Genomic DNA, 27,921 nt, shown 5'->3' with positions numbered 1-27,921 from the left:
ACAGAACTGAAAATATTAACAGCTCTGAGTTGTTGTTTTTTTTTTTTAAAGCTAACAGCTTTTTGAACACACCCCCATCTGCCGTGGGATAGGAAAAATAATTTAAACATCTAAAAAGTTATACACTTCAGCTTTGAATGTGAATGATCCCCTTCAACTACCACACTAACAGCTTCCTGCTTACAATATGGGCTGCTCTATGAAATAATAATAATAATAATATCAAAATTATTACAAGTCAGAAAGCACCTTACAGTCTTCTGTCCTGTACGGGCTGTCACAGATACAGGTGTGACATTTCAGGACACCTAAAAAAATGAATAGCTTTCCACACCTTACCTACAGTGACAGACTGTGTGAACATATTATGCAGATCACTTTGATCATCCCAACAAGAGCCTGTGCAGAAAACACATTTCTACTGTCAAACCCTAGGTGACTTCTTGTGCATCCTGAGACAATATCCACATGTACAATGAGTGTTGGGTTGTAAATTTCACCATCAGATACTCAACACTGGCAGATTCACCGATTCATCAGCTGTAGAAACACTGCAGTGCTGCCAACACTGTACAGATGTTAAGCCACATCTGTCTTCAATCACACACTGAAAACATGGAGAAGAAGGGCAGGGAATACAGGTATTTGGCAGGCGTGGAGTAGACGTGTCAAACAGAATTACTCGGGAACAATTGATGGGCTTACAACAGCATTGAATCTGCAGGGAAGAAGCCCTTGAAATTGTTACACACCATACACAAAACACATAAACAAGACTTACTGAAAAATCAACGCTCTCTGGGCATTTTATTTAATACAAATACGAACAGACCATTAAGCTTCAAAATCATGCAATTATGTTCCCAGCAATCTAGAAAGAGTATAAATAATCACACACACTCACACTGACATTCACTAATATTATCTTGCCAGAATGAGCTCAAGGAAATGATGCGGTCCTTCCATTTGGATTTTCCTTTTTTTTTTTTTTTTTTTAGCAATCAAATTTGTAGTATGATCTCTTGGGCTAGTGGACTAGAGTGTTTATTTTACTAGCCTGAGACTCACAAGTCTATCCAGACCACACATACTCCACTCTTCTCCAACCTATTCTCATTCTCTCTAACAAACACACCCTCCTAAATCATTTAGCTAGACGCTCACAAATCACAACCACAGATAACAAACATGCAGTCAAACACACGCTACAGCAAGCAGACAATACAGATGAGTGGAGACAAAATGGATATACAAACAGACAAAAGAGCAATGACATCAACGTCTTCAATCCCAAACACACTAAACACGCAAGCAAGCACAAAAGCCTGAACCAACACAGGTGCTTTTGCAAGACCACACACTCCAACACTGGCTTACTTCATTAGATTTGGTGTGCCAAACTAAGCAGCCAAATTAGTGCCCTCCAAACTACAGGGAAGAGTGAAGGATTTTCCATGCTGTGGTGAGAGCGGTTTCTGCAAAGGGAGGGAGCTGCTATACTGTAACAATACTGTAATTCACTTTGTTCATGACAGTTCGCATCAGTTTTGGGGGACCAATGTGCCTCAGTTCTCCACAAGTAATAATTTTTGAATTCATCAGCTGAAATTACACTGGTAAATATTCATCTCACCATTTTGTCTGCTCTAGACTCACTTGCTCCAGATCCTTGGAGTTCTTTCTGGAGTTCTTTGTTTGAGCTTTGAGCTGAACCCAGCAATTTGCTGGAGTAAGAATACGTTTTATGTATTGCTCTGTTTATGCTCCATGCATGTCCAAATAGTAACTTTGGATATTCTGAACATACAGTGCATCCGGAAAGTATTCACAGCGCTTCACTTTTTCCACATTTTGTTATGTTACAGCCTTATTCCAAAATTTATTAAATTCATTATTTTCCTCAAAATTCTACAAACAATATCCCATAATGACAATGTGAAAGAAGTTTGTTTGAAATCTTTGCAAATGTATTAAAAATAAAAAATGAAAAAAATCACATGTACATAAGTCTTCACAGCCTTTGCCATGACACTCAAAATTGAGCTCAGGTGCATCCTGTTTCCACTGATCATCCTTGAGATGTTTCTACAACTTGATTGGAGTCCACCTGTGGTAAATTCAGTTGATTGGACATGATTTGGAAAGGCACACACCTGTCTATATAAGGTCCCACAGTTAACAGTGCATGTCAGAGCACAAACCAAGCCATGAAGTCCAAGGAATTGTTTGTACACAGATCTGGGGAAGGGTACAGAAACACTTCTGCAGCACTGAAGGTCCCAATGAGCACAGTGGCCTCTATCATCTGTAAATGGTTTGGAACCACCAGGACTCTTCCTAGAGCTGGCCGCCTGGCCAAACTGAGCGATCGGGGGAGAAGGGCCTTAGTCAGGGAGGTGACCAAGAACCCGATGGTCACTCTGACAGAGCTCCAGCATTTATCTGTGGAGAGAGGAGAACCTTCCAGAAGAACAACCATCTCTGCAGCACTCCACCTATCAGGCCTGATAGCAAATCAGATGTACACAAAATTGTGGAAAAATACACAAACTAGGGGTGCACTGATGTATCGGCCACCAATCGAAATCGGCCAATATTCCTCTTAAATTGTGCCTAGATTTAGGGCTGATCTTTTTTGCAGTACATAGGGAATCACACATACACTGCTACTCTAATAAATGAGCACTTGCTCAGCCCTTGAAATATGACAGCTTGGCCTTTGGAGGGTGAGTTGTTGGCAGTTCTAAGCATTCACGAATTTAAACTTTCAGACATGTAAGCGCAGCGTAGTTCTAGCGGGAAGACTAGCAGCTGTACATCATCACACCATTAGCTAGGTAACTCCTAGCCAATCACATGTAAGCCAGTGCCTTATAAGTCTGCTCACAATCTATCACATTGCGTTTCAGTGTGCTAACAAGGCAACCTCCACCACCCCACCACCACCACCAATTGATTCCCATCCCGCATGGGGGTAGGCTCCTCGCCCCTGCCTCCTATCTCCAGCAGGATATGACGGTTCCGAGTACAACATCTTTGGACCGCCAGACGGGGCTTACGCCAAAGAGAGACATTACATTTCTGTTTTACATCCATCAAATAAATGGCATCTTAAATTTCACTCAAGTCTGCGAGTCTTCCTGATAGAAATCATGTAATTCACATGAATATGCTGTTTTGTTTTTAAAAATGTGTAAGAATTACACAGGTATGAATATTAAGCTGCCCAGTCAATATGGTAGTTATTGTTGGGCCTCATGTGTTCAGATAGAAGACAAAGGCAGGCCTAACACAGTCGTAAAACCTAACTCAGGCCCCCACATACCAGGTCGTAAATCTTACTGATAAAAACCATGCCAAATTCAAACAAAGGTTTGATTGTAGTCCAAAACAGACTACAAATCCCATGAAGCCTTGCTCACTAAAGGATCGAACTCTCAACTCCTATTGGATGAGGCACACAACAGAACATCCCTCAACCATGACATCATCAGGAGTAGAAATACCTCAAAAATGCTTCCAGGATTTGCTTCCAGCAACTTTGCTCGCCGAGTATAGACGCAGCTCATCGCCGCTCTCAGGTGCAGTCTCGTGGCACAAGGAAGTAATGTCCGACTTGAAACTGTGGCCATACAATCTCCATCTCGCTGGACGAGTTGAGATTACTCTGTGTTCAACCGAACACTCTAACGGATCCGAAGGAGACCGCCGAGCAATCCGCATCTTCATCCGTTTGCCTGCAGAAGTGAAGAGATTAAAAATTTATCTTCCATCTTCAATCAAGTCGACGTTTCTGATTTCTCTGCCAGCCCGCCGAGAATCAGGAGCCGTACCGCCTGCCGACAGAGCGAGGAAACGGCCTCCCGTCATCACCCGAGCCTTGAGGAACCGAGTCTGAGTTAAAGGACGGATGAACACACATTCCACCTGCATCCTCATGCGATTCAAGTAAGAGGTTTATGTCTGGGCAGAGATAGAATATTATAGTGTGTTATTCTTGTGTCTCAAGGTTTTTGCTTGTACAGTTTACGGACTGCCATGTCCGCTCATTATTAATACTCAGGGTATTAATTATCATGAATTTGATTTGCTGTATTGTGGTCCAACCACAGTGGGCTGTTGTGCATTTCCGCCATTGCTGGTGAGACCGGCAAACTGAGTTTATCCATTAAAGAATCAAAGAACACGGGACTGTTTACAAGCTGTCCACCGCGTCTCTGAGTGATAAACTAACAGCTGCTTTCTCTCCCACAATCGCGAAATCGGCTTTGGGGCCATCACTTAATTCTCTCTCTCTCTCTCTCTCGTACTAACCACACACACACGCGACCCCTCACAAACATTCTGGCACACATTTTTGGCTAGTAGATAGCTTCGTGATACAGCTCAGCTTTGTCCCTAAGCTACCATTGACTGGTTTCTCTCCACCCACATCATATTCCCTTGACTGCATTGTATTAATTATTAATTGATATTACTGCATAAATAAACTTTGTTATATTACAAAGAGAAGTGTTTTGGTTTGTTTTGGATACACCTGTGTCATGCTGACGGGATGTCAGCGCTCGAATTCAAGCCTTCATTCACAGTTTTTTCCCCGAAAATCGATATTCTTCGGATGTCGATTTTCCTAAGAAAACAATCTAATATTGAGACTGTTATACTATCAGGTTATTAGTCCCTGATTCCAGGGCGGTGCCCCGTCAATGTTAATCCTTATTAATATTCTATTGATTTTTGATAATTGATGATTATCTTTGATAATTGTTGATTTAAAGGATTAGAAAAAGCTAACATTGATTCTCATCAATATTCTATTGATTTTAATAATTGTCTTTGATAATTATTAATTATTGCTAATAACCAAACCCGCTCCTAAACGTGGCACACTACATTTACTGGAGCGCCATATGAGGTTTTAATGAGTTAGATTCAATTAATTAATTTAAATATTAATTAATAACTAAAGAAATAACTATTCATTATTTCTGATAGTAACACTGATCTAAACAACCAGTAAAGCCCAACATTATTCTGAATCGTTGCACAGTGAGCAGGAAGAGGATAAAGAGGCTGCAAATAGGTATGAAAACATATTAAACAACAAATACACATGCAAATACAAATCTGAGTACACGTGATGTAATGCGAGTCGTCACAATCAGACGTTGTGTGGAGAGATAGAGACTGTTTGAGCCTTTTAGCTTCACTCTCTTCAACATGAGTGCTCTCGGTGTCAATCAAACATGTGTGCTCTCCAGATGCTCTCAATATCTCATAATCAGTCACTCATCCCAGCACTATTCTGTGAGGATCGCAATTTAAATCAGATTAATGTTGGTTATTTTACCACTAATCACAGCTATTGCATTTTAACCTTAACGGCACCGTGTCTTCACACATTTGCTTAATAATTAGTGATTTGTGTTACAGGAAAATGCCAAAAACAGTAAACAAATCATAGATATTAATGATTTCTCACTGGAGCAGTTTTAGAGCTTGTAATGGATATATTTTTCTTATTTTAGAAAGTATATCTGCTGTGTGTAATGCTCTAATGGATTTTACTGGTTGCCAGTATATCACAATGACCACAGATATATTGACAACAGAACTTTTCATAACTGTTTTCAATACAAATTCATGTTAGCAATTCAAAATTAAAGTAATTTAAATGTAATTTTGGTAACACTTAATAAAAAGGTTTAATTTCTTTAACATTAGTTAATGCATTAGGTATCATGAACAAACAATGAACAATATATATTTTACAGCATTTATTAATCATAATGTTAGTTAATAAAAATACAATTGTTAATTGTTAGTTCATAGCGCATTAATGTTAACTAATACAACTTTTGATTTTAAAAATGTATTAGTATATGTTGTAACTAACATAGTTCATTAGTTTGTTATACCATAATTTTACTGTGTGGAGCATAAACATATAACTGCAGCATATAACTTGCAAAAGTGTGGCAAAGGGCACTTTTTAAAAAACCTGTATCGGCTGATCTTAGTGTTAAAAAAAAATCGGAGATCGTATCGGCCTCAAATTTCCTAACACAAACACTTGAAACACAAAATATTTACTCAAACTTCAAAAAGTTTTTAAAAACAGAAAAATTTGTATTTTTCCTTGAAAACCCTGTCGATAGATTTTGAAAGTAACCCAAGGGAGAACTACCAATTCTGTTATTCGGCCAAACAGGCACAGCTATTGGTCTATGCCAATTAGTGATCTATGATTCACGAACTAGTCTAATTGTTCTTTTGAACCGATTCTTTTTTATGACTTGATCAAACCGATTTGCAAATAATTGATGGATAATCCAGATGTAAGGAATTAATTTGTTTAGGAGTTAAATTGTGAAACAGTAACAGTGTTGTTAACACAATGGAATTAATTAATATTATTAATAATTGCCATTATTATAAATATTGGCAACACATATTGGCATTAGTAATGCTCTTAGAAATCTTATTAATAATAATGTTGGAATAATAAACAACTTTGACGCAATCTATACTGTATAAACTAATTTTGAAAATACAAAACTTTTACTACAAAAATAAAGTATAAAATGCAGCATGGGGACTTCGCAGAATACTTTTAAGTACTGAGTTGTGAATCATTCTTTGAATTGGTTTAATGAAACAAACCCAACTCAATTTCAATTTCAAAATGGCTCAAAAAATACTGACAGATTATTCAGCCCATCCAAATATATTGGTCTATCTGTGCATATTTTTTAGCGGTGGTGGTTTAATTAGAATATTTAAGCATGCAGTGATTTAACTGTTAGACACTTCGCATGGAAGACAAGTTACATCTTTAAATTCATCCCCTTAAAGCACCGTCACTACAGCAACACATACTCAGATAGACGTCTTTGGTTGTTGCTTCACATCTTGAGCTGTTTTTGAGCATCCTGCAACAAGCATTTTGCTTTTAGGATGTGTTCACACTTGTAGTTCGGTTCTCTTGGTCCTCTTGGTCCAGACCAAAAAAGAAAATGATACATTTAGTCCTGGTTCGCTTAGCGTTCACACTGGCATTTTTAACACCGAACCTAAAGCTACAAAACAAAAGGCATCAGGATAAAGTCACAACCTGTTTGGACAGATTTTATGACGTATATTTTGCGATGGAACTTGCCAAACATCCAAAACAATGCTGGCTGCTGGGTGAAATGCACTCGTTAGATTTATATATGTATATATGGTGGTATTTTTACCAGCTGAGAACAAACGAAGAGCTAATAAAATGTGTAAAGGATCCTTGCAGCATATCTTCGTTTGTGTGTGCAACGGAGGAAGTCCTAGTGCTGTTTTGACTCCTTTACACATTTTATTAGCTTGTATTGCATAGATTTGCAATACCTTTGCATTTCCCTGCTCTGATTAAGCAAAAGAGAGAGGGGTCAAAGCAGGAGTGCAATGTGATCAAGGAGCAGATGGCGGTAAAAGTCTTACTCAAGGTCACAGTGTGTCAAACCAGGTGTGAATTGAGGAATTTTAAGCAGCCTCTTTCAGTTTATGGTGCTCTTATTGCAGAGCCAAAGACCCCAGTATGGCAATGGAACTCAACTCAAATTCTGTTTGCCAAGAGCCAGTTAGGGATGCAGTGGAGGCCCCGGGTGATTTCTTGGTCCAGTTAAGAGTTTTTATCAGGAAAAGTCTTAAAAGCCAAAGACAATACATACAAGTCACAGTCGTACAATCGATCATGACGATAATGAACATACTAATGTCAAGATCAACTAAGCAATCAATGTGTTGCATCAAACAATGCTTGGGGTTGAACAAACATTTAAGACTGCCAAAAAATAAAATATAAATGGTCATGTTGTTTAAAAACATGGCACAGCATTTATTGAACAGTCACATAAGGTTACTTAAAGAGTCATCATTTACTCACCCTCATGTTATTCCAAACCTCTTTTGACTTACGTTGTTTCAAGTAACACAAGAGAAGAAATTAACATTCTACATTAACATTTACAATCCTAACAATCCTTTCCTTTTGTGTGAACTATCCCTTTACTTGTGTTTAATACACTCATGCATACAAGCACACTAATATCTGAAATGAGAGGAAAGGATCCTCCAAAGGAAAGATGATTCACTGTCTGCATAAGGGGAAGTCCCTGTTAAAACAGAAGCCATTGGCGCACTTAACACCTCTAAAATGGCTGCCAAGATCCCAGGCGTCTCCTTAGAACCACTTCCTAGACTGGTGCCAGTGGCGTGGCAGCACTTCCTATTCCAGCCCCTGCCCCACAGGATATCCTGTGTCTCTGGTATCAGCGACCTCACGTGAGGACCCTGTCCAACCTCAATTCTACTTGTAAGGGAACACTGTTTATCTGAGCCAATTTTTTATCAGGGCTGGAAATGTATGGTCAGTCTAAAATGCTAGAATGACTAGTCTTACTGACTTTAATTACATTTCTTAACACTGCATTACTGATCTAGGTTCATTTCCAAATGAAAAGGTTGCAGTTTTCTATACCTCAAATATGGCCTTGCTTAAAAGTCAAGGGTGACAAAAATGAAAGGAATACAAGTTAAGATATCACAGAATATAATTCCAACTCGTCACTTAGTTTGTTAAAAAAAAAAAAAAAAAAAAAACTTGTTTAGAGTAATGACTTTCAGTGGAAGTCTATGGTGCAAGCTGCACAGGGATTATAATTAAAATACAAATGGTTTCTAAATTATAACCACAATATTTGAAGATTATATGTGTAAAAAGGATATTTCACCCAAAACTTCTCTCATCATTTACTCACACTCCCAGATGTGTGTGACTTTCTTCTGCAGAACACAAAATAAGATTTTTAGAAGAATATCTCAGCTCCATATGTCCATACAATGCAAGTGAATTTTGGCCAGGCCTTTGAAGCTCAAAAAAGGAGATCAAGTCAGCATAAAGGTAATCCATAAGACTCTAATGGTTAAACCCATGTCTTCTGAAGCAATACAGTTGGTTCTGGGTGAGAACAGACCAAAATATAACTCCTTTTTCATTGCACTTCTTGCCATTGCAGTCTCTAGGCACGATCATGATTTCAAACTCAATTACACTTCCTAGTGCTTGACGCTAGACGGCGCTATAGGAAGTATAATTGAGCTTGAATCGCTGATCGCTTGACTGCTGTCAAGATTAATATTGAAAAAGGAGTTACATTTTGGTCTGCTCTCACCCAAAACGATTGGATCGCTTCAGAAGTCATTGATTTAACCAACGGAGTCTGATGGATTATGTTTGTGCTGACTTGATCTGCTTTTTAGAACTTCAAAGTTTTTGTTCACCATTTACTGCATTGAATGGACCAAAAGAGCTGAGATATCCATCTAAAAATCTTTGCTTGTGTTTTGCAGAAGAAAGAAAGTCATCTTAAATGGCATGAGGTTGAGTAAATGATAAGAGAAATTTCCCTTTAACCTAAATTTGATAACTAACCTTGTCTGTACAAAGTTGTACAAATTTTACAATACCCGTCATGACCATAGAAAGGCAGTACACCCTCTTAATTTTCGCATGCAAGGATACCAGAAAGGGGCTGTTTACATAGAGAAAATACACCTACGTGTATTAAGTTACGCAAAACGATCATGCTTCTATACAGTAGTTCTTTAACAACAATTTTAACAACTTTACAGCTAAAATAACACAATTTTGAATGGAAAAATTAAAGCAAGTGCTTAAACACAAATACAAGCCATTTTTAATCCCTTCGGGTTACATTTCCCAATAGACTTCTACTCTTGTAAACATGAATTTACAAGATTTTTAGTTTTAACACACTGAGTAATGAGTCAAAATTATTGTCAGTAGTAATCATCAGCATGTGTTGCATTGACACTGCCTTATTTTGAACCCAGAACATTCCTTAAAGCAGCTGTTTTCTTTCAAATGTGGATGGAAATAGACTACTTCAGACTGATTTCACTGATCAACATATCAGTGTTTTCTTCATTAAATACATTAGGTCTAACAGGACTGAATAACAAACATCCAGTACATTTTAAATCATGTGGATGTCCTCACAGCACAAAACAAAGAGAAGCACTTCCTTTTGCTTTTTTCAATCCAGATCCAATAAAACATGATGATCACAGTCTTGAGTGCACAGAAAGAGCCTAGATAGGAAAATTACTCTCATAACTCATCTGGACTGCATTCTAGTCTCCATTAGGAAGGTCTGCTCCATTGTAATGGTAATCCACCAAATGGCCTCACTTTTTAGGGTCAGCAGAGTGTCTGAGGCCACACTAGTGTACCCCTCAATTTGAAAAGGGTTGAAGAGAGAAATCATACATCACATCATAGGACACATCCGCCAGACCAGCCACTTAGCCACCTGTTAAGTCTCACACTCAGAACAGGACATTGCCCTTAGATCCACTACATTTGTCTCTCAAAGAGATCTTACGGAGTTGAAATGGTCCGGGGAGTCTCGGTTGTTGTTTGAAGAGGCTTATTGCATTGCAATTGCATTGAAGATGCAATTGTTAACAATACAAAGTGTCCTCAAAGGACTGGTTAAATGTCACAAATTAACTGGGCTTATATTGGTGGTCTGTGATCATACTGTATGTTTCCCAAGCAGACTACAAAACATTACAGCAATCAAAGTGTCCTTCAATATTCTCCACAGAGATAGCAAGTGGCCTATGTGACCAGTAACCAGATTTGAGAAAGGGACAAATTAATTTATTTGAAGAAACAAACAGAACTAGGAACAAAATTATAAATTTTTTCCATTAATCACAGAACTAATGTGTGTCCCAAACCACACACTTCTTTACTATTCTACACCATTCCATACTATTCTACTCCATTTTGTAGTGTAAGTAGTGTAAGTAGTATGTTTACACTGAAAATGTAAAGTATTTTAAGTACTTTTTCAACTGTCAAAATGGAGTGTGGAATGTTGGACACTTCGTGCACTCAGAACCCTCAGAAGCTTGCCTTACATAGCGGAAGAGGCGGAGTTAGCTGGCTGTGTTGCTGGTCTGATAAAGCAGTTGTAAATAATGAATAATGTAGCAGCTAGTGAAACTTCTGTGAAGACAACACCTTGCATATGTACTGTAAGTTGAATGCTTTACCATTACACAACAAGCTGTGTGAATATGTACGTTGTTTAAGATACAAGTGTTGAACTGAAGTTGGCTAACGCGCTAAAGCTAGCGGCAATGCATCACATGCGCTTAAAACGTCACTTCCGTCAGCTGTTAAACGGTGAATGCTTCAGTGTAGTAAAAAAAACTTTAAGTGTTCCATTTGGGACAATACTACACTTTGAAAATTCATACACTACATTGGATTGGTTGAGTACATAGTATCATCTATTTTGTAAGTGCATAGTGTGTCATTTGGGACACAGCTTTAGACTTGAGGTCACAAATCAGATTTTAATAAGGTGAGTTTGAAAAGGTGGAATGTAAAAATCGATCTGCAGAAGTCTCTTTATGGGCCTGTTTCACTTTTTCTTTTGTACATCTGCCAATTACAACAATTCAGCTTGTTCTTGGAAAGGTGGTTATATTCAGTTTCCACTCGCATATCTTCAAATGATACATAATATGAGATCCCAATGGTGAGAATGCAGTGCAATACACTAAATGAGAATTTAGGGTAAATCTGAATTAAAAGTCACCTTTGGCTAAATTATTTTAATTGTCATACATTAACATACAACAAAGTTTCACTGTAGGCAGCATAAATGCTTTTCGTACTAACATGCAAACTCTTCGCATGATAAACATTCATCTTTCCCCATATGTTAGCACCCATTGATTTATAAAGTTTTAGTGGTTTCTAGCTGCAATCTTAAACTTGGCGAATGAGCAAACAAGCTTCAGCCCCTAGTTTGACAAACAGCAAACAAAGAATGTATAGAATGAACAAAGCTAAAAGCATTTTACATGCTCGCCATTATGGTGGAGTGGAGCAGTCTGCCATGGCTGGGTTACAACTTAGAGAACTAGTATCCATGATGCACTGGGGGTCATAAATCAAGAGTGAGGGATCCAGCGCAGTGACAGATTTACACGCGCTATCTGGGTTTTTACGAGCGCACTGAGTAAGAAGAGGAGCCTTTGAACTGTTGTGTCATGCCGCAAGGAGGTTCAAAGGCTCACGGGGGAGATGTGAAGGGGCCCAGTGCCATGCACCTCCAAAGATCAGGGGCTCTGTTTGACATGTTCCAACAGATTTTCCACCTCTGAACACAAGGCCACACAGTCAGTTTGTGCTGGGGGCTAAAGGCCCCTGCACGCTTCATACAAAATCGAAGAACGAACAGGTGTAACATCATTTAGAACAAAATTTGGCCAAAACTAAGGTGTATTTGAGTTTGTTTCAGTATCAGCTCCCCAGCACAAACTTTCATGAAAACTTCATACCGCCAGCTAAACACCTTCTTGCTGTCATTGGTCCACATCATCGGTAGGTGTGACCTGGAGCCCCAGCTACTTTGAGGCCAACAGCTAATTTCCTTTCATTCAGTTAAGATCAGTCAACATGAACACACCATCATGCAGTGTCATTAGCGAGCTGGTGCAAACTTACCTAAAACTGTATGATCATTCGCGTAGAGACATTTTCCAAGAACATGTCATTTTTTGTTTAATTTGTCCTCAAAAGGAATCAAATCTACTGAAATACTCAAGTGCCCATTCACTCTGTTGTTTGATATACTTTTTCACTCATGTGCCATCTACAGCGAAAGCCATCCACACACATATTTTTTACTGTGTATATGTACATATATATGTGTGTGTGTGTATATATATATATATATATATATATATATATATATATATATATATATATATATATATATATATACACATACATACATACATACATACATAACATATTAATTTATTTAATTATAAAATTAAAATTTAATAAACAAAAAAAAAGTTTTTGAAATTGATGACTTGGACCAAATAATAAAAGGAAAGCAGCCAATAAGTGCCCAACATAGATGGAAACTCCTTCAATACTGTTTAAAAAGCATCCCAGGGTGATACCTCAAGAAGTTGGTTGAGAAAATGTCAAGAGTACATGTCTGCAAATTCTAGGCAAAGGGTGACTACTTTGAAGATGCTAAAATATAACACAGTTTTGATTTATTTTGGATATTGTTTAGTTACAGCATAATTCCCATAGTTCCATTTATGTTATTCCATCATTTTGATGACTTTACTATTATTCTAAAATGTGAAAAAAAAAAAATATATATATATATATATATATAATAAAGAATGAGTAAGTGTTTCAAAACTTTTGACCGGTAGTGTATACACACAGTATATTAGGGATGGGAAATTTAACGCGTTCATTTCAGTGGTTAATTTTTTTTAACACATCAAAAAAAAAAAAATTAACGCAGTTAATGCAGTATCCGTTTTTTTTTTTTTTTTAATTCCTGAAACTTCACGTGAAAGGAGAAAGGTGTCCCCAGTTGTTCCTGGCAGGCTACTCAGCCTCACAGGCTCTAAAAAGGGTGGGGGCAGAGTTAGAGCATCTGCTGCCTGACAGTGTCAAACCGAGGCACATTTGTACAAGGGGCATTCCTCCAATTTCTGTGGCTAAAATTGGTATATTTGAATTTTCAGGAGGTACACGCTCGAGTCAACTGCACATCCTAGCACAGAAACTGATTGTGTGGAGCAGTGCATGCTTATTCATTACACATGACACATGTCCAGGGCATAATAATCACAGGAGCGGATTTACTGTACAGAGAATGGAGACTTCACCCGCAAGCGACCAGGTATATGGACAAGCTGCCTTATCTCTTCGCATTGCCTGAAAACTCTAACTTTCATCAGAAGCAGCATCACAAGCGAAACCGCAAAAGAGAGACCCAGCATATGCGCGATAATCGATAGAGACTGAGAAGGACCTGGTTGTTCAGCAAGCTGCTGTCTGGTATACCTGCAGAGACTGAGTGGCAGCCAGAGAAAATAATCATTTTGAGATTTTAAACTTCAGCAAATTAAACTTTAGCATTCAATATGTTTTATATCTAGTTTGTATAGTGTATAATAATGCATTGGCAATGTAAACTTAAGTTTCTCTTGCCAATAAAGTTTGATATGAATTGAATCTGCTTATTTGTTCTGTCCTATTATATATATATAAAAAAAGAGGCCACTGGAAAACCGCAAAAAAACAATTAATCTATTCACAGCCCTAATTTCTAAATATAGATTATATTATATATATATATATATATATATATATATATATATATATATATATATATAATCACTTTCAATCATTATCGTGTAGTTAAAACAGCTTATTTTACTCGTGTGAATTCTACTTACAGAACGAGGCATGAAGTCATTGATAACACATTTTAATGTCACATTTGTTGATATTTTACATGTAGTCTTGCGCGTCCTCATATTTAAATGTACCGCTTCCCTCAGTGGTATGGCCGGTGTCTGAATGTTCGCTAACAGTATGTTGTTGCTCAGCTGTTTTAAACTTCCTTTTTGCTCTGAGCGAAGCAGCAATTCGCCATGAGTGTGCTGGGGCCTTAATACAAGACCAACAATGATAGCCTTTCTTAACACAACAATAAATTGCATTTGTCAAATGCATCTGTCTGGCTGTTCCTTAAAGCTGAAATATGCTGCATTTGCAGGCAATATGGAGGTAGGCAGTCAACAAGGCATGTTCAAATCCAGTGTTTGCGTAACATTCTGTCTATAGAGTAGCCTTCATTTTGATCGACGGCAGCATTTATGTATCCTTCGATACCTATAATATCCCACAGTCCAGTGTATGCGGTTCATTTTGGTGTTTGGTTGAAGGAATAAGAATGGCATCTGAAAGAGCAGTTGAAAGAAGCAAATTTATTTCTAATTGCATTTCTAATTTATTACTTTGTGCATTTTCGTCAACTAACTGCTTTGCACCAAGCATTGTTCTCACTAAATATTTGCTTGGTTATCTCTCTTCAAGCTCACTTGAATTTGTTGCAGATCATTAGACATGATTGTATGATGCCTTGGAAGGCTGTCTAAAACCAGTTTCCTTATGAGACAACTTTATACACAAAATGCTGAAGTCTTTGCATCTATAAATGCTTTGGTCGAAGTTTTGCTAGAGCAAAGTGAATGTTTTATTTCTGTTACAAATACTCCCTGCAGAATAACACAGGCCAATAAAAAAAATATCCGGGATACATGAAACATCCACACCTGATATTATAAGTATTTTTACATTTACCCGCCCTTTTATTATTTTTTAAATTACTGTACATGCTTTAAAGGATGAAAGAGGTGCATGCATCACCCAATATGTGGAATACATCCAAGCTGTATGGCAAAATCATTTAGTAAATTGGAAGTGTGGTAGGTCTTTGAGTAATTGTATACTGATGGCCAGTGTGAAATTTTTAATACACCCACATTCAGTTATGCACACATGCACTGCCCTTCGAAAATCATATAAACAATTTCATTGTATGGAAAAAAGATGCCATGAAAGTAAATGGTGATTGAGGCTTATATTCAGCCTAGCATCTCCTTTTGTGTTGCACAGAAGAAAGTCATGTGAGTTTGGAACAACATGTAGGTAAGTAAATGAGTTTGCAAGCATGGACACCAGAAAGCCATTTATTGCGAGAAAGCTGCTTAAAGCCGGCATCTGACTAGCCAAATTTTCCAATGATTTTCAGGTGTTAGCTTCATTAACATAATCACCGGCCAGGAGGAGGGAGACAGAGCGTGCATTAGTGGAAGTGTTAATCACTTGACCGTCGGGACTTCCTGCTGAGTTAATGGCTTCAAAAACTGAAAAAACACATCCAACTTGCTTGAAAAATAATTCTGTCACTGAGGCGGGGTTCTGTGTTCTCATCAAGTGACCAATGAGCTTCTTCTTTTCAAGCTGATGTGAATGTTTGCATCGCACTCAGATTCTGTCTCCAAGCTTTTTTTCTTGCACTAAACTGAGCCACAACAGTCTGTTTTTATTGGATGCATTTCTTTACTCACTGAAAGCTGCATGTGGACATATGTTCTACGACAAGCCTCAAAAAAATTACACACACAAAAAAGCTTTTTATAAGCTTTTAAAATAAAAAATGAAAACCTTATGTACTCTAAACTGCTGTATGACACTATATATCAATATTACTCTACATAGCAGTATACGTTGTTCGGGGTGGCGAGGCATACTGAATAAAAAAAAGTTGCAGGTTAAAACACACTGAGAATTGGTCCAGGAGCTATTACCATTGTGCCCTTGCAGTGAACTAGGCATCTAACCTCACCCTTTCCATGGGGACTGTCCCTGTAATAGGTCAAATGTAATTCACTTTGTACAAAAGCATCGACTGAATTACAATTTGCTACTATATACTGTACATACTGCACATAAATATTAAGGTGAACATGTTATTTAACATATATTTTATTACATAAAAAATGGAAACTGAAAACAATCAATATATTACAAGAATAATACCAGTGTTAAATTCATTGAACACCACAGTATCCACATATGGGTCATATAAGACCCACATATGCATTCTAGGTGTAGCTATGAAATTTCTCTTATAATGAAAAAAATATTCAACTTAATATTGAAAAAGTCAGTTCACATAATCAAAGACACATTAATTGAGAAATACCTGGAGTTGCATATCAAAAGACCATGCAAAGTAGCCACATACTGTACATTCTAGGGTTATGAAGCCAAGGGGGACACCAGCACAACAGCACTGAATGCAGGGAACGTGGATCCAAAACACAACAATTGCAATGCTAGACTTATTAATAAGGTGGTCCATGCAGGACTTAAAAAAGAACCTAAATCTGATCCAGCTAGTGTTCAGAGACAAAGTGAAAGAAACAAGGAAACTGTGATAGGAAGCAAGAAAACTGTCATCCACCCTCATTGCATGCTCAAGTACACAACCCTGGCCACCTTTTCCCTTCAAATTTCCTTCTCTCACTCTCTTTTTATCTCTCCCAGCAGCCAGGGGGGCAACCAGGCAGACAGAGCCCATTAACGCTGACCGTTAAATAATGACAGAGACCCGGCACCGCGGCTGGCGCACTGACATAGTGAGGAGAGAAGGCCAGACCGGCTTGTTTAATTTACCTCCACCCATCTGTCTCCTGCTGCAGAGCATGAGTGAGAGTCACTGGCTTCCCCATTCACAACAGAATACTCTGTATGCAAACATCAGAGACATGCTTAAAAAGAAGTCCAATCCTGTTGCAATTATCTATGGTAAATGCCACATTTCAGAATATATATCAAATAAAAACACAAAGCGAGTCATGGACTATGAGCGCATGTTTCTCTTGAAATCATTCCGGTCATTAGAAGCGAGCATATCCTCAGTTTGCACTGCCTAAGGCTGCATGTGATGCTGCTCATCAGGCAGCTGAGTTCAAAACAAAGATCTGTTGCTTAGCAAAAAATCATGTTTTACAAAGGAAATCATGACTGACAGGAAATAAACACACCTACTTCCTGCTTGTCCTTCTAAACATTTAGTCATCAATATATCTTGTCTTTGGGGATGTTTTAGTATGATTTCAGAAATGTGAGCAAAGCCTGGGTGGCCTTTTAATTCAAATATACAAATCGATGGGTAGACATAACATCTTTTATAAATTTACTAGGAGAAAATCTTGTTTGGGAAGTGGGAGGACAGGCTATAGAAAAGTCACGAAACATGGGAGGACTGAAGGATTGGATGACACTTATCAAGAGGTGCTGAGGTTACAGGTGTGGTGCCAGCGGGTCACAGAAAACCTGGTTTGAAAGTGAAGTGAAAAATGGGCCCGGTTTTAACATTCATCTCTGGTGATCCAATCACAAGTGAATGTTTTGTGATTGGATCACTCAAACCACATTTGTAGGTAGTCAAATGCATGTCAACACATTGCATTTGTAGTGTAAACACTAATGTGTCCTGATGTGTCCTCGGCAACAGTGAAGGATCGTTTACTCACCTGTCAATCAGCAACTGTGCTAAAACAAGGGCTTTAAACTTTGCCGGCAACAAAAAAAAAAAAAAAAAAAAAACATTCAAACAAAAACATTTGACATATATATACTGTATGTGCACAAAACTGCATGGAACATTTTTAGTACGCCTGATATTAGAGGTCGACCGATAGTTGATTTTGCCAATACCAAAAACTGATCAGCTGATAGTATCTAAAATCGATTTATTGAATGTTAAAAAAAAAATTCTTAGTCCATTCTTACTGTGACAGGCAAAGAGGCAACAAAAATCCAAAATAAATAAAATACCATATGCAGTTTATTGTGCAACCAAAATCACAATAATAAACAAAACGAAAATAAGATTTGGTGCATGCCACAAGACCACAATACAACAGGGACTCTTATTTTGACATTGTTTTTATTTCATTAGGACACATTTACAGTGTAGAACCAAAAAAATCCATACGGATTTTCAACTGAAATAACAATAAACTTTCTGCTCGGAATGTCACTTTGTGGTGAGATTAAGATTAAAATTCAAGTTTCTGGTGACATTGAAATTCAAGTATATTGGGAAGTAACAGCGTGCCAACTTTTCTATGATTTTTGTGCACTTTACCAACATGCAGTAACATAATGATGAAACGAATTATGTATGTGGTCACGAAATCAGGGACTCTCCCATCGGTGAAACCTGACCATAAGTGAACACAGGAAACACTTTGAGATGTAAATACCATTATTGAACAATGACAATGTGTCTCGGCTGTTCACTTGTGATCGGATCACCCAAAACGGATGTTAATACCAGGTGTAAACAGGGCCATTGTAACATATAGGCCTCGAAACTAGTCACAGCCCATGCCAACAAATGTAAAAGTGTACAGAGCACACAAGCATAAATAGAGACAAAGCCACTGGCAGGGTGCTAGCAGACAGGTTGTCTGTTTACTAAAGAGAGAATGAAAGTCAAGTAGACAGTGAGGTGAAATACCCTATTAAAAGAAGGATCAGCAATTTTCTCTGTCCTTGCATAACACATTGGAAAATCAAATTCCCTGCAAACCTAGTGTGGTGGGGGTGTGGTTAAGCGCCGGTTTGTGAATGGAGAACGAGATCAGGAGATGAGAATGGTAAGGATCATCACCTGGCAATGATTGTCTCTAACAGATGTTTGATATTGCATTGAGAGTGGAGGTGGGTTTTAAGAGTGAGCCAGACGCCAGTCAGAGGCAGAGAGTTATGAGAAACGAGCTGAAAGAGACTTTACCCATTACACTGGTTCCGAAACCCGGGATCAAGGGAGAAAGAAAGCCGCCATGGATCCAGACACAACAACAGGCCCTCCTCGAGCTGCACACCGAACAGGAGCAGCGATTCACTGCACTCCTCCAGGCCCAAGCGGAGGACCAGCAGATGTTCCGGAGCTTGCTGCACCAGGAGGGTGCTGCTGCCGCAAACCCAGACCCCGTGACCACAAGTTGGAGGCCTTCTTGGTGCTCTTTGAGTGGACGGCGGGGGCATGCGGATGGCCGAGCACCCAGTGGGCGGTCCGGTTAATTCCACTGCTGTCTGGGGAAGCCCAACTCACGTACGCTAGGGGTGTAATGGTTCTAGGTAAAAAAACTAACTGTACGGTTTGCCACCCACAGTTCGGTAAGCATGTTGATTTTGTGATTACTATGGTTTTACTACAAATACCATGATTAAACTATGGTAACTGTTGTAAAACCATGATTTTTATTAAGGGCAAACCTGCTGAAGTGTTTACCAAATAAAGTAATATTTTTTTTTCTGAACATAGCAAATACTGAACCGTACCGAAACCGTGACCCTAAAACCATGATACAAACCGAACCGTAAGAAATTTGAACCGTTACACCCCTATTGTACTTGACTTGAGAAAAGCCATCCTGCAACAGGTCGGCCGGACACCTGAGCAGCAGCGCCAGCGCTTCCACTCCCTAACGATTGGTGAGCACGGCCGTGATGATTCAATTTCGGGGACAAAAACATAGGGTCGAGGCTGCGGTTAATTCACGCCTCACCCATCCGCTAATTTTGGGCACAATTGGCCAGCGTTTTCCACTTTATTAAGGAAAATTTGCGGATGGGTCCTGTAACGGAGCGTTTCGGTGTGGGGGGGCCGGGGCTGTTTATGTCAGTTCCAAGTCAGGATGACGTAAGGGAGGGGGAAGTCTCGTCCTCCCCAGCCCTTAGAGGATTTCTAGCAGGGGATTTCCCTCTGCAACAGATGAAAGACGAGACACCTTCGACCAAGTGAGAGTAATTGATGGTCACCATCTACAGCCAGGCATTGCACTCACCTGTCTGTACTTTTCTATTATAAATGGTTGTATCGAGCGATGCAGGACACTCAGACAAAGCAAGATACGACCCAGTTATTGATACCAAAGAACTGTCGGGATATGTTATTCCAGACGGTCCATTATAATTCGATGGTGGATCACTTAGGACAGGAAAAGACACTGAAGCGTCTAATGGCTTGTTTCTATTGGCCGGGCATTCGCGGAGATGTTCACAGATGGTGTGCGGCATGCTGTGAATGACAGCTGGTGAATCCGCCGGCCACCCCAAGAGCACCTTTGTGCCCGCTTCCTTTGATCGAGGTCCCCATCGATAGAATTAGTATTAGCAATCTGTGCTGTTCTGGTGGACTACACAACGCGATATCAAGGCACTACTTTTATGTCACGTACACTATGCGAGCTGTACAAATTATTGGGCATTAAATCGATTCGGACAAGGGTGTACCACCTGCAAATGGATGGCTTGGTCGAACGGTTTAATAAAACCCTGAAAAACATGATTTTTCGTGCATGAAGATGATCGGAATTGGGATAAGTGGCTTGAACCCCTGTTATTCGCAGTGCGAGTGGTCCCGCAAGCCTCCATGGGGTTCTCCCCATTTGAATTATTGTATGGGCGTAAGCCTCGCGGATGTCTTAGACATTAAGAGGAAAAATTGGGAGGAGGGACCTTCAAACAGCAAAAACTAAATTCAAAACATTCTTGACCTGAGAGCAAAACTCCACACATTGGGGCAACTATCACAGGAAAATTTGCTACAGGCTCAAGAACGTCAGACCCGGCTGTATAAGAATCCTTGTATTACCACCCACATCAAGCTCTAAATTGCTCGCAAAGTGGCAAGGGCCCTTTGAGGTCACACGGCGAGTTGGGGAAGTCGATTATAAGGTTAAACGCACGAATAGGTGCAGAGCATGTCAAATTTACCACCTCAAACTCTTAAAACCGTGGAGGGAGGTGGTCCCCGTGGCTTTGGTGATGATGTTACCGAAGAGGGAGGAGCTCGGCTGGAGGTGAACTTAAAAGTCAGTTGCAGCACCCCAGTCTCACCGTCGCAAATCACGGACGTGTCCCTGTTGCATAGAGAATTCTCAGACATGTTCTCGTTCCTTCCCAGTCCTACGAACCTCATAAAACACCATATTGAAACAACCCCAGGGGTAGTGGTACGCAGTCATCCCTACCGATTACCCCAGCACAAAAACAAAAGTGGTTCAAGAAGAATTAAAGGCCATGCTAGATATGGGGGTAATAGAAGAATCTCACAATGACTGGGCCAGCTCGGTGCGGTTCTGTGTGGATTATAGAAAGGTCAATGCAGTGTCTAAATTTGACGCGTATCCAATGCCTCGTATTGACAAACTGCTCGATCGATTTGGCGCGGCTCGCTTTTATTCGACACTGGATTTAACAAAGGGTTATTGGCAGATCTCCTTAATTCCAATGTCCTGTGAGAAAACTGCCTTCTCCACACCGTTTGGCTTACACCAATTCGTGACCCTTCTGTTCGGTTTGTTTGGAGCCCCGGCTACGTTTCAGCGCCTTATGGACCGAGTCCTCAGACTGCACTCTGCGTACGCCGCTGCCTATCTGGATGACATCATTATATACGGTAATGATTGGCAGCGGCATATGCAGCATCTGAGGGTTGTTCTGAGGTCGCTGCGATGGGCAGGACTCACGGAAAACCCCAAGAAGTGTTCAATTGGACGGGTGGAGGTACGGTGTCTGGGGTTCCACTTGGGTCATGGGCAGGTGCACCCCCAAATTGATAAGACTGCAGCGGTTGCGGCCTGCCTGAGACCCAAGACCAAAAAGGAGGTGAGCCAGTTCCTGGGGCTGGCTGGCTATTATAGGAGGTTTGTGCCTAATTATTCGAACATCACCAGCCCGCTGACCGATCTCACTAAAAAGGGGATCACCCGTTGGTATCTGGCTCTTCAGCCTTTTAAGTTCAAGGTGGTCCACAGACTGGGGTGCAGATGGCTGTTGCGGACTTTCTCTCCAGAAATGGTGGTGGGGGGGGGGGGTGATAAGCGCCAGTTTGTGAATGGAGAGTAAGATCAGGAGATGAGAACGGTAAGGATCATCACCTGGCAATGACTGTCTCTAACAGCTGTTTGTCATTGCAGTGAGAGTGGAGAAGGGCTTAAAGAGTGAGCCAGATGCCAGTCAGAGGCAGAGAAATACGAGACACGAGCTGAAAGAGACTTTACCCGTTACATCTAGTAAAAATCGACTTCATTCACAAAACCTATTCTCACCTTGTTCACCAGAACTTAACGATCTGGAGCACAAGAGAGCGGCAGGTCTAATGAGGTACTAACTCTGTCGGTTGTCTGAGCACAGATTCTTGCCTGGCTGGTTTTTTGGCAGTGAGAGAGAGAGGTACCTGCATGAGTCCCAAGACGAGGAAAGAGGTAAAGAACTCAGAAGGAGCAAAATAAGGAAGAGTGCTGTGATACGCTGTGTAACTGGCAGAGGCAACATTATCTGTACTGTACTACTTCTAGGAATCATGTATTACAAACTACAGCAAACCAAGTGTAGGAACATTAAAAAGACTCAAGAAAACAACTATCATCAACAAGATGTCAGTTTTTAACCATCTCACTCAGTTATACCCGGAGCTCCAGCTTCTTTAGCTTATTACTTCTCTATTTTGTTTATGATTATCTATGGAGGTCAAAATATTTTATATGCAGCTGCCATTTTTATTATTGAAAAAGATAAATGTCTTTATGAACAATCATTCTCTGTGTGACTGATGCAATTTTAACTAGTCTCAGCTAGCCTTGTCATAACACAAGAGCAGATGACAGTAGTGAAATGGTGTTCAGAGGCCAGATTGATTTTACTGCAAGTACAGACAACATGATGTGCCTGTATATGTGAAGGAGAATAAATTACACTGGTTGACCATATTAAAGTAAATGAGAAACCCCTTTGCAACCCATTTTACTTCTGTAAAGTGACCCATTTCTGAATCAAACACATGTGTGACACACAGCGTGAAATGATGTGGGGCGGAACCTGATTTTATCCAGCTGGAATTTACTGGACCTTAAAAAGTAGGCATTCCATACCAGAATGGAGCCAGACCTGAACGCGAGTTTGCTAAACTAATGCCTAAATACCTTTTGGCTATTGGTGTGTAATTTCTGCACTATTAGCGTGACCAAATGCAACTGCAAAAATAAACAAACATTTTCAAACAACTTTCTCGAAAACTCCCTTCATCTGCCATTGGTCGAGCAAACAGCTTGTCCCGTCCCAAGCTCACACCATTGGTTTATTCAAAGTTGCTGTCAGGCTGGTCGGGACACTCAAACAAGGAGTGCAATGTTTTGATTGCACCACACAGCCACAGTGATTGATTTTCATGGAAACCAACCTATGAATGATTTACTTCAACTGTTATCACCTCCGCAATACGAATTTTTTATTATTATTATTTATTTATTTATTTGGAAAAATATATATACAGGTATTTGTCAATGGACTGTTATAAATATCTTTGGGCCACCAACTAAGAGTTCTTCATTGCTTGAAAAGACTTGTCCTTTTTTCATCAATAAACCAGTGCAGCAAAGTACAAAAACTTAAATGACAAGCTCCGGAATACAAAAGGGCATCTGCTACTTTTTGTATTTTGTTCAGATAAAAAGTCATTCTGTGAATGAGTTAACAGTCCCTATACCTAATCATCAGTTCCATCCATTAACAATAATGCAGACAATTTGAAATGATTAATGAGAAAGTATGCCGAAATCCATTCATTGGAAAAGGAGCAAAAAAATAGTGTGCAAAAGAGGTGCAGTATACATGCCTTTAAAAATCAGATTTCTTGATGGCAAGGATGACAGCATTGGATAGTGTCCTGATTCAGTCAACATTGTGTTCCTCTCCCTGCTATATTTTGGAATGACAGGGAACATTAGAGAGCCCTGATGAAAAGTTTGAGACAAATACCACAGGAGGTGATATTGTGAGCATGCACATGCTTTCATGAGCGCAGAAATCAACATGTCAAGCTGTGGCATATGTCTCTGCAGACGATGGGCATGTAAGTGGCAGCGCTTTGAGGAAGTAAATATCGAACGATATACCCATTCCTCTTTCTATTGCAGACAGATGGTCTAGGAACTTCCCATTTGACTAGGGAAACAGAACTAACCCAAAAACACAGAGCTTCTTGTACAATATGCCTTATAGTTTCAATGCATCACAATCCAGACTCATTTTATAGTTCTTCAATCACAGTTAAAAAGCTAGTTACTACTAACCCAGTTACTACTATGCTTGGAATTTAAAGAAATAGTTCAATCAAAAATGAAAATTCTATAATCATTTACTTACCCCTATGCCATCCAAGATGTGTATGACTTCCTTTCTTCTGCTGAACACAAACAAAGATTTTTAGAAGAATATCTCAGCTCTGTAGGTCAATTCAATACAAGTGAATGGGTACCAAAAATTTGAAGCTCCAAGAGCACATTAAGGCAGCATCAAAGTAATCCATACGACTCCAGTGGTTAAATCGATATCTTAAGTGATAAGTGTGGGTAAGAAACAGAACCATATTTAAGTCTTTTTTTACTATCAACCTCCACTTTCACTTTCACATTCTTCCTTTCCTTTTTGAGATTCACATTCTTCGTGCATATTGCCACCTACTGGGCAAGTAGGAGAATTTTTAGTAAAAAAGGACTTAAATATCGTCAGTTTCAGTTTCAAGATCAGTTTCCTACCCACACCTATCATATTGGTTCAGGAGACATGGATTAAAACACTGGAGTCATATGGACAGGGTTGGGGAGTAACAGAATACGTATTTAAAATACAAAATATAGGTAACTGTGTTCCACTACAGTTACAGTTTAAATCATTGGTAATTAGAATATAGTTACATTCAAAAAGTATTTTGATTACTAAAGAGATTACTTTTATTAGAGATTATTTTTTAAGAGATTATTTTATTGTAATTTGTTTCATTTCATATTTAGTGCTTTCAGATGGAAAACTTTTATACATATAAATGATGCAATCCAAAGAGCGTTTGAACAGCAGTGAAACACTTTTTTATGATGTGTTACATTCATACGAGCAGACAGAGAAGTAAGTTTGAAGTAAGTTTGAAGCAGAAGAAATAGAAATAAACCTTGTGTAAATTGTCAGCTTTACGCTAAGCTAAAATGCTATTTCTAGTCATTTTACATATATTTTTTTGTCAAGAAAATTCATGTTGGATCGTAATTTCTTCTTTTCTAGTAAGACCTTTGATATTAGGGCAAAGATCTTATTCTTGATAATACTTTTTGTATTGTTTTCCTGTAAAAATATCTAAAAATCCTCAAAACAAGATCAATTTAATTTATCTTGTTTTAGAAACAACACTGCATAAGATATTTAGGTTTTACAGAGAATGTATTTTTAACATGTTTATTTTGTCTTACAGAGTTTTTATAGTCAAAACAAGTGAAAAAATCTACCAGTGCTGAAGAAGTAATCCAAAGTATTTAGAATACGTTACTGACTTTGAGTAATCTAATGGAATCCGTTACAAATGACATTTTACAGCATGTATTCTGTAATCTGTAGTGGAATAGATTTCAAAAGTAACCCTCCCAGCTAGAGCCCGACCGATATGGGATTTTTGAGACCGATACCGATTTTAGAGGGGGAAGATTCACCGATTACCGATATTGTGGCCGATGTAGTTAATTTTTGAGATGGAATGAAAACAGATCTTTTCAATGTGGATTGATCACCAATTTTGCACCGATATGACTATGCAAAGGTACTCAGAAGGCTGCTTTCCCAAACTAATATTTTTATCAAAGAACATTTGACATTATTATTATACATTGTCAACAAGTTCTAGAAATGAACACTGAGAAAATAAAGAATAAATAAAAATACAATAAACAGCTTAAAAATCATCAGTACTGTATGTTCAGTATCAGTCAGTTGCTGACCATTAAAATAAAGAATAAATTCAAATAAAATTAATAGCTAAATAAACATCAGTACTGTATGTTTAGTAGCTGACCATTAAAATAAAGAATAAATAAAAATAAAATAAATAGCTAAATAAACATCAGTAGTACTGTTTAGTATCAGTCAAATGCTGACTATTTTAATACTGCCAGTCAATTATTGTCAGGTTGTAAAACAAGAAGCATTTACACGTGCCGAGACAAGAGAAAAACAGCGGCAGCAGGGTTACACCGTATTCTGCTATACAAGTTCAGGGGAAACTTTCAACGGTGGAAAACCAGACTTTTAAATATTACATTTTGTAAATGCAACAACTGCAATTGTTCGGTTGAAGGGGGACCAAACTGTGAATCCTGAACAAAACAGATTGGTGAATACATGTTTACACATTAACTTTCACTCAGCTGACAAGCAATGAAAGTAGCTACGTGGTTAGCTAGTTAGCTATAAGCTCTTTGTCACGGAGAGTAAAAGATGGACTTTATTTACTTTTCAGCATTGCGTCTCACCAACTAGGTAACAGCATAGCGTGAAATCAACACTCAACAGACACAATCCACCACCGCACTGTTGTCTGCTGAGTTGCAAAAAGATGATCTGATGTTTACCTTTCAATCTGCTACATTACTGATTGCACTGACAAACTATAGCTGGCTAACAGCAAACAGACATGAGTGACATGGTTGTCAGGGACAAGGTTAATGTTATATTAGTTATATTGAAAAGGGAAAATGATGGGGTCATTGTTTATTAACTTTCCAGTATGTATTTCACAAACTAGTTAGCAACTTACCACGAAGACACCGCTCAACTCCGCCCTGTCTGCAGAGCCACCGTCAGCTCAGTCAGCTCTGTAAACAATGGAGTCAGAGCGCGCTCTGCTAGACAAACTCCGTAATGACACCAATTATAAAGCATTGTTTTCTGCATTATATGTTCTGAAAAAAGTTTTCATATCTGCGCATATTGGTAAACATATACGCCAATACCGATATATCGGTGAAAGGCTAATATCGGCCGATAATACCAGCGGACCGATATATCGGTCAGGCACTACTCCCAACCCTGCATATGGATTACTTTTATGCTGCCTTTATGTGCTTTTTGGAGCGTCAAATTTCTGGCCAACCTGCATTGTGAGGACCTACAGAGCTGAAATATTCTTCTAAAAATCTTTGTTAATGTTTTGCAGAATAAAGAAGGTCATACACATCTGGGATGGCATGAGGGTGAGTTAATGATGAGAGAACTTTCATTTTTGGGAAAATTATCCCTTTAACTTATTCAGATGCTTATAATGTTCATTGAGCTGCTCTGGGACAATGCTTCTTCCAACTTGGTTAATCCAAACAGAAACTACTGGAAATTACTCGTCTAGAGGCATTTGATGCTTTTGTTTGTTGAATAAAATGACCCAGTTATGGGCATGTGACATAACATACTTAATATTGAAACAATATCGTTCGATTAAATTGGCTAAACCTATTCTATATGGAATACTTCAGTCACTGTTCAGACCGAACGCGTTCTTGCGCTAAAAAAGCAAGACAGAGCAACCAATAACAGAACGCAAGTGTCTC

The 27,921-nt window shown here is 38.9% G+C and overlaps 1 protein-coding gene across 2 annotated transcripts in view; it reads right to left on the bottom strand.

The window, feature by feature from the left end:
• rarab (retinoic acid receptor, alpha b) overlaps positions 1 to 27,921 on the bottom strand; it is a 225,960-nt gene that overhangs the window by 178,994 nt on the left and 19,045 nt on the right. Inside the window, exon 2 of one of the 2 annotated variants that reach the window (XM_051713258.1) lies at positions 24,701 to 24,740. The exons of the other annotated variant lie outside the window; for it this stretch is intronic. The gene's annotated coding sequence lies outside the window, so the exon portion shown is untranslated. The remainder of the gene's footprint in view (positions 1 to 24,700; positions 24,741 to 27,921) is intronic. 2 annotated transcript variants of the gene reach the window in all.

Source organism: Myxocyprinus asiaticus, chromosome 13 (genome assembly GCF_019703515.2).
Source record: "Myxocyprinus asiaticus isolate MX2 ecotype Aquarium Trade chromosome 13, UBuf_Myxa_2, whole genome shotgun sequence".
Classification (NCBI taxonomy): domain Eukaryota; kingdom Metazoa; phylum Chordata; class Actinopteri; order Cypriniformes; family Catostomidae; genus Myxocyprinus; species Myxocyprinus asiaticus.
This window is presented reverse-complemented; position numbering and strand designations above follow the sequence as displayed.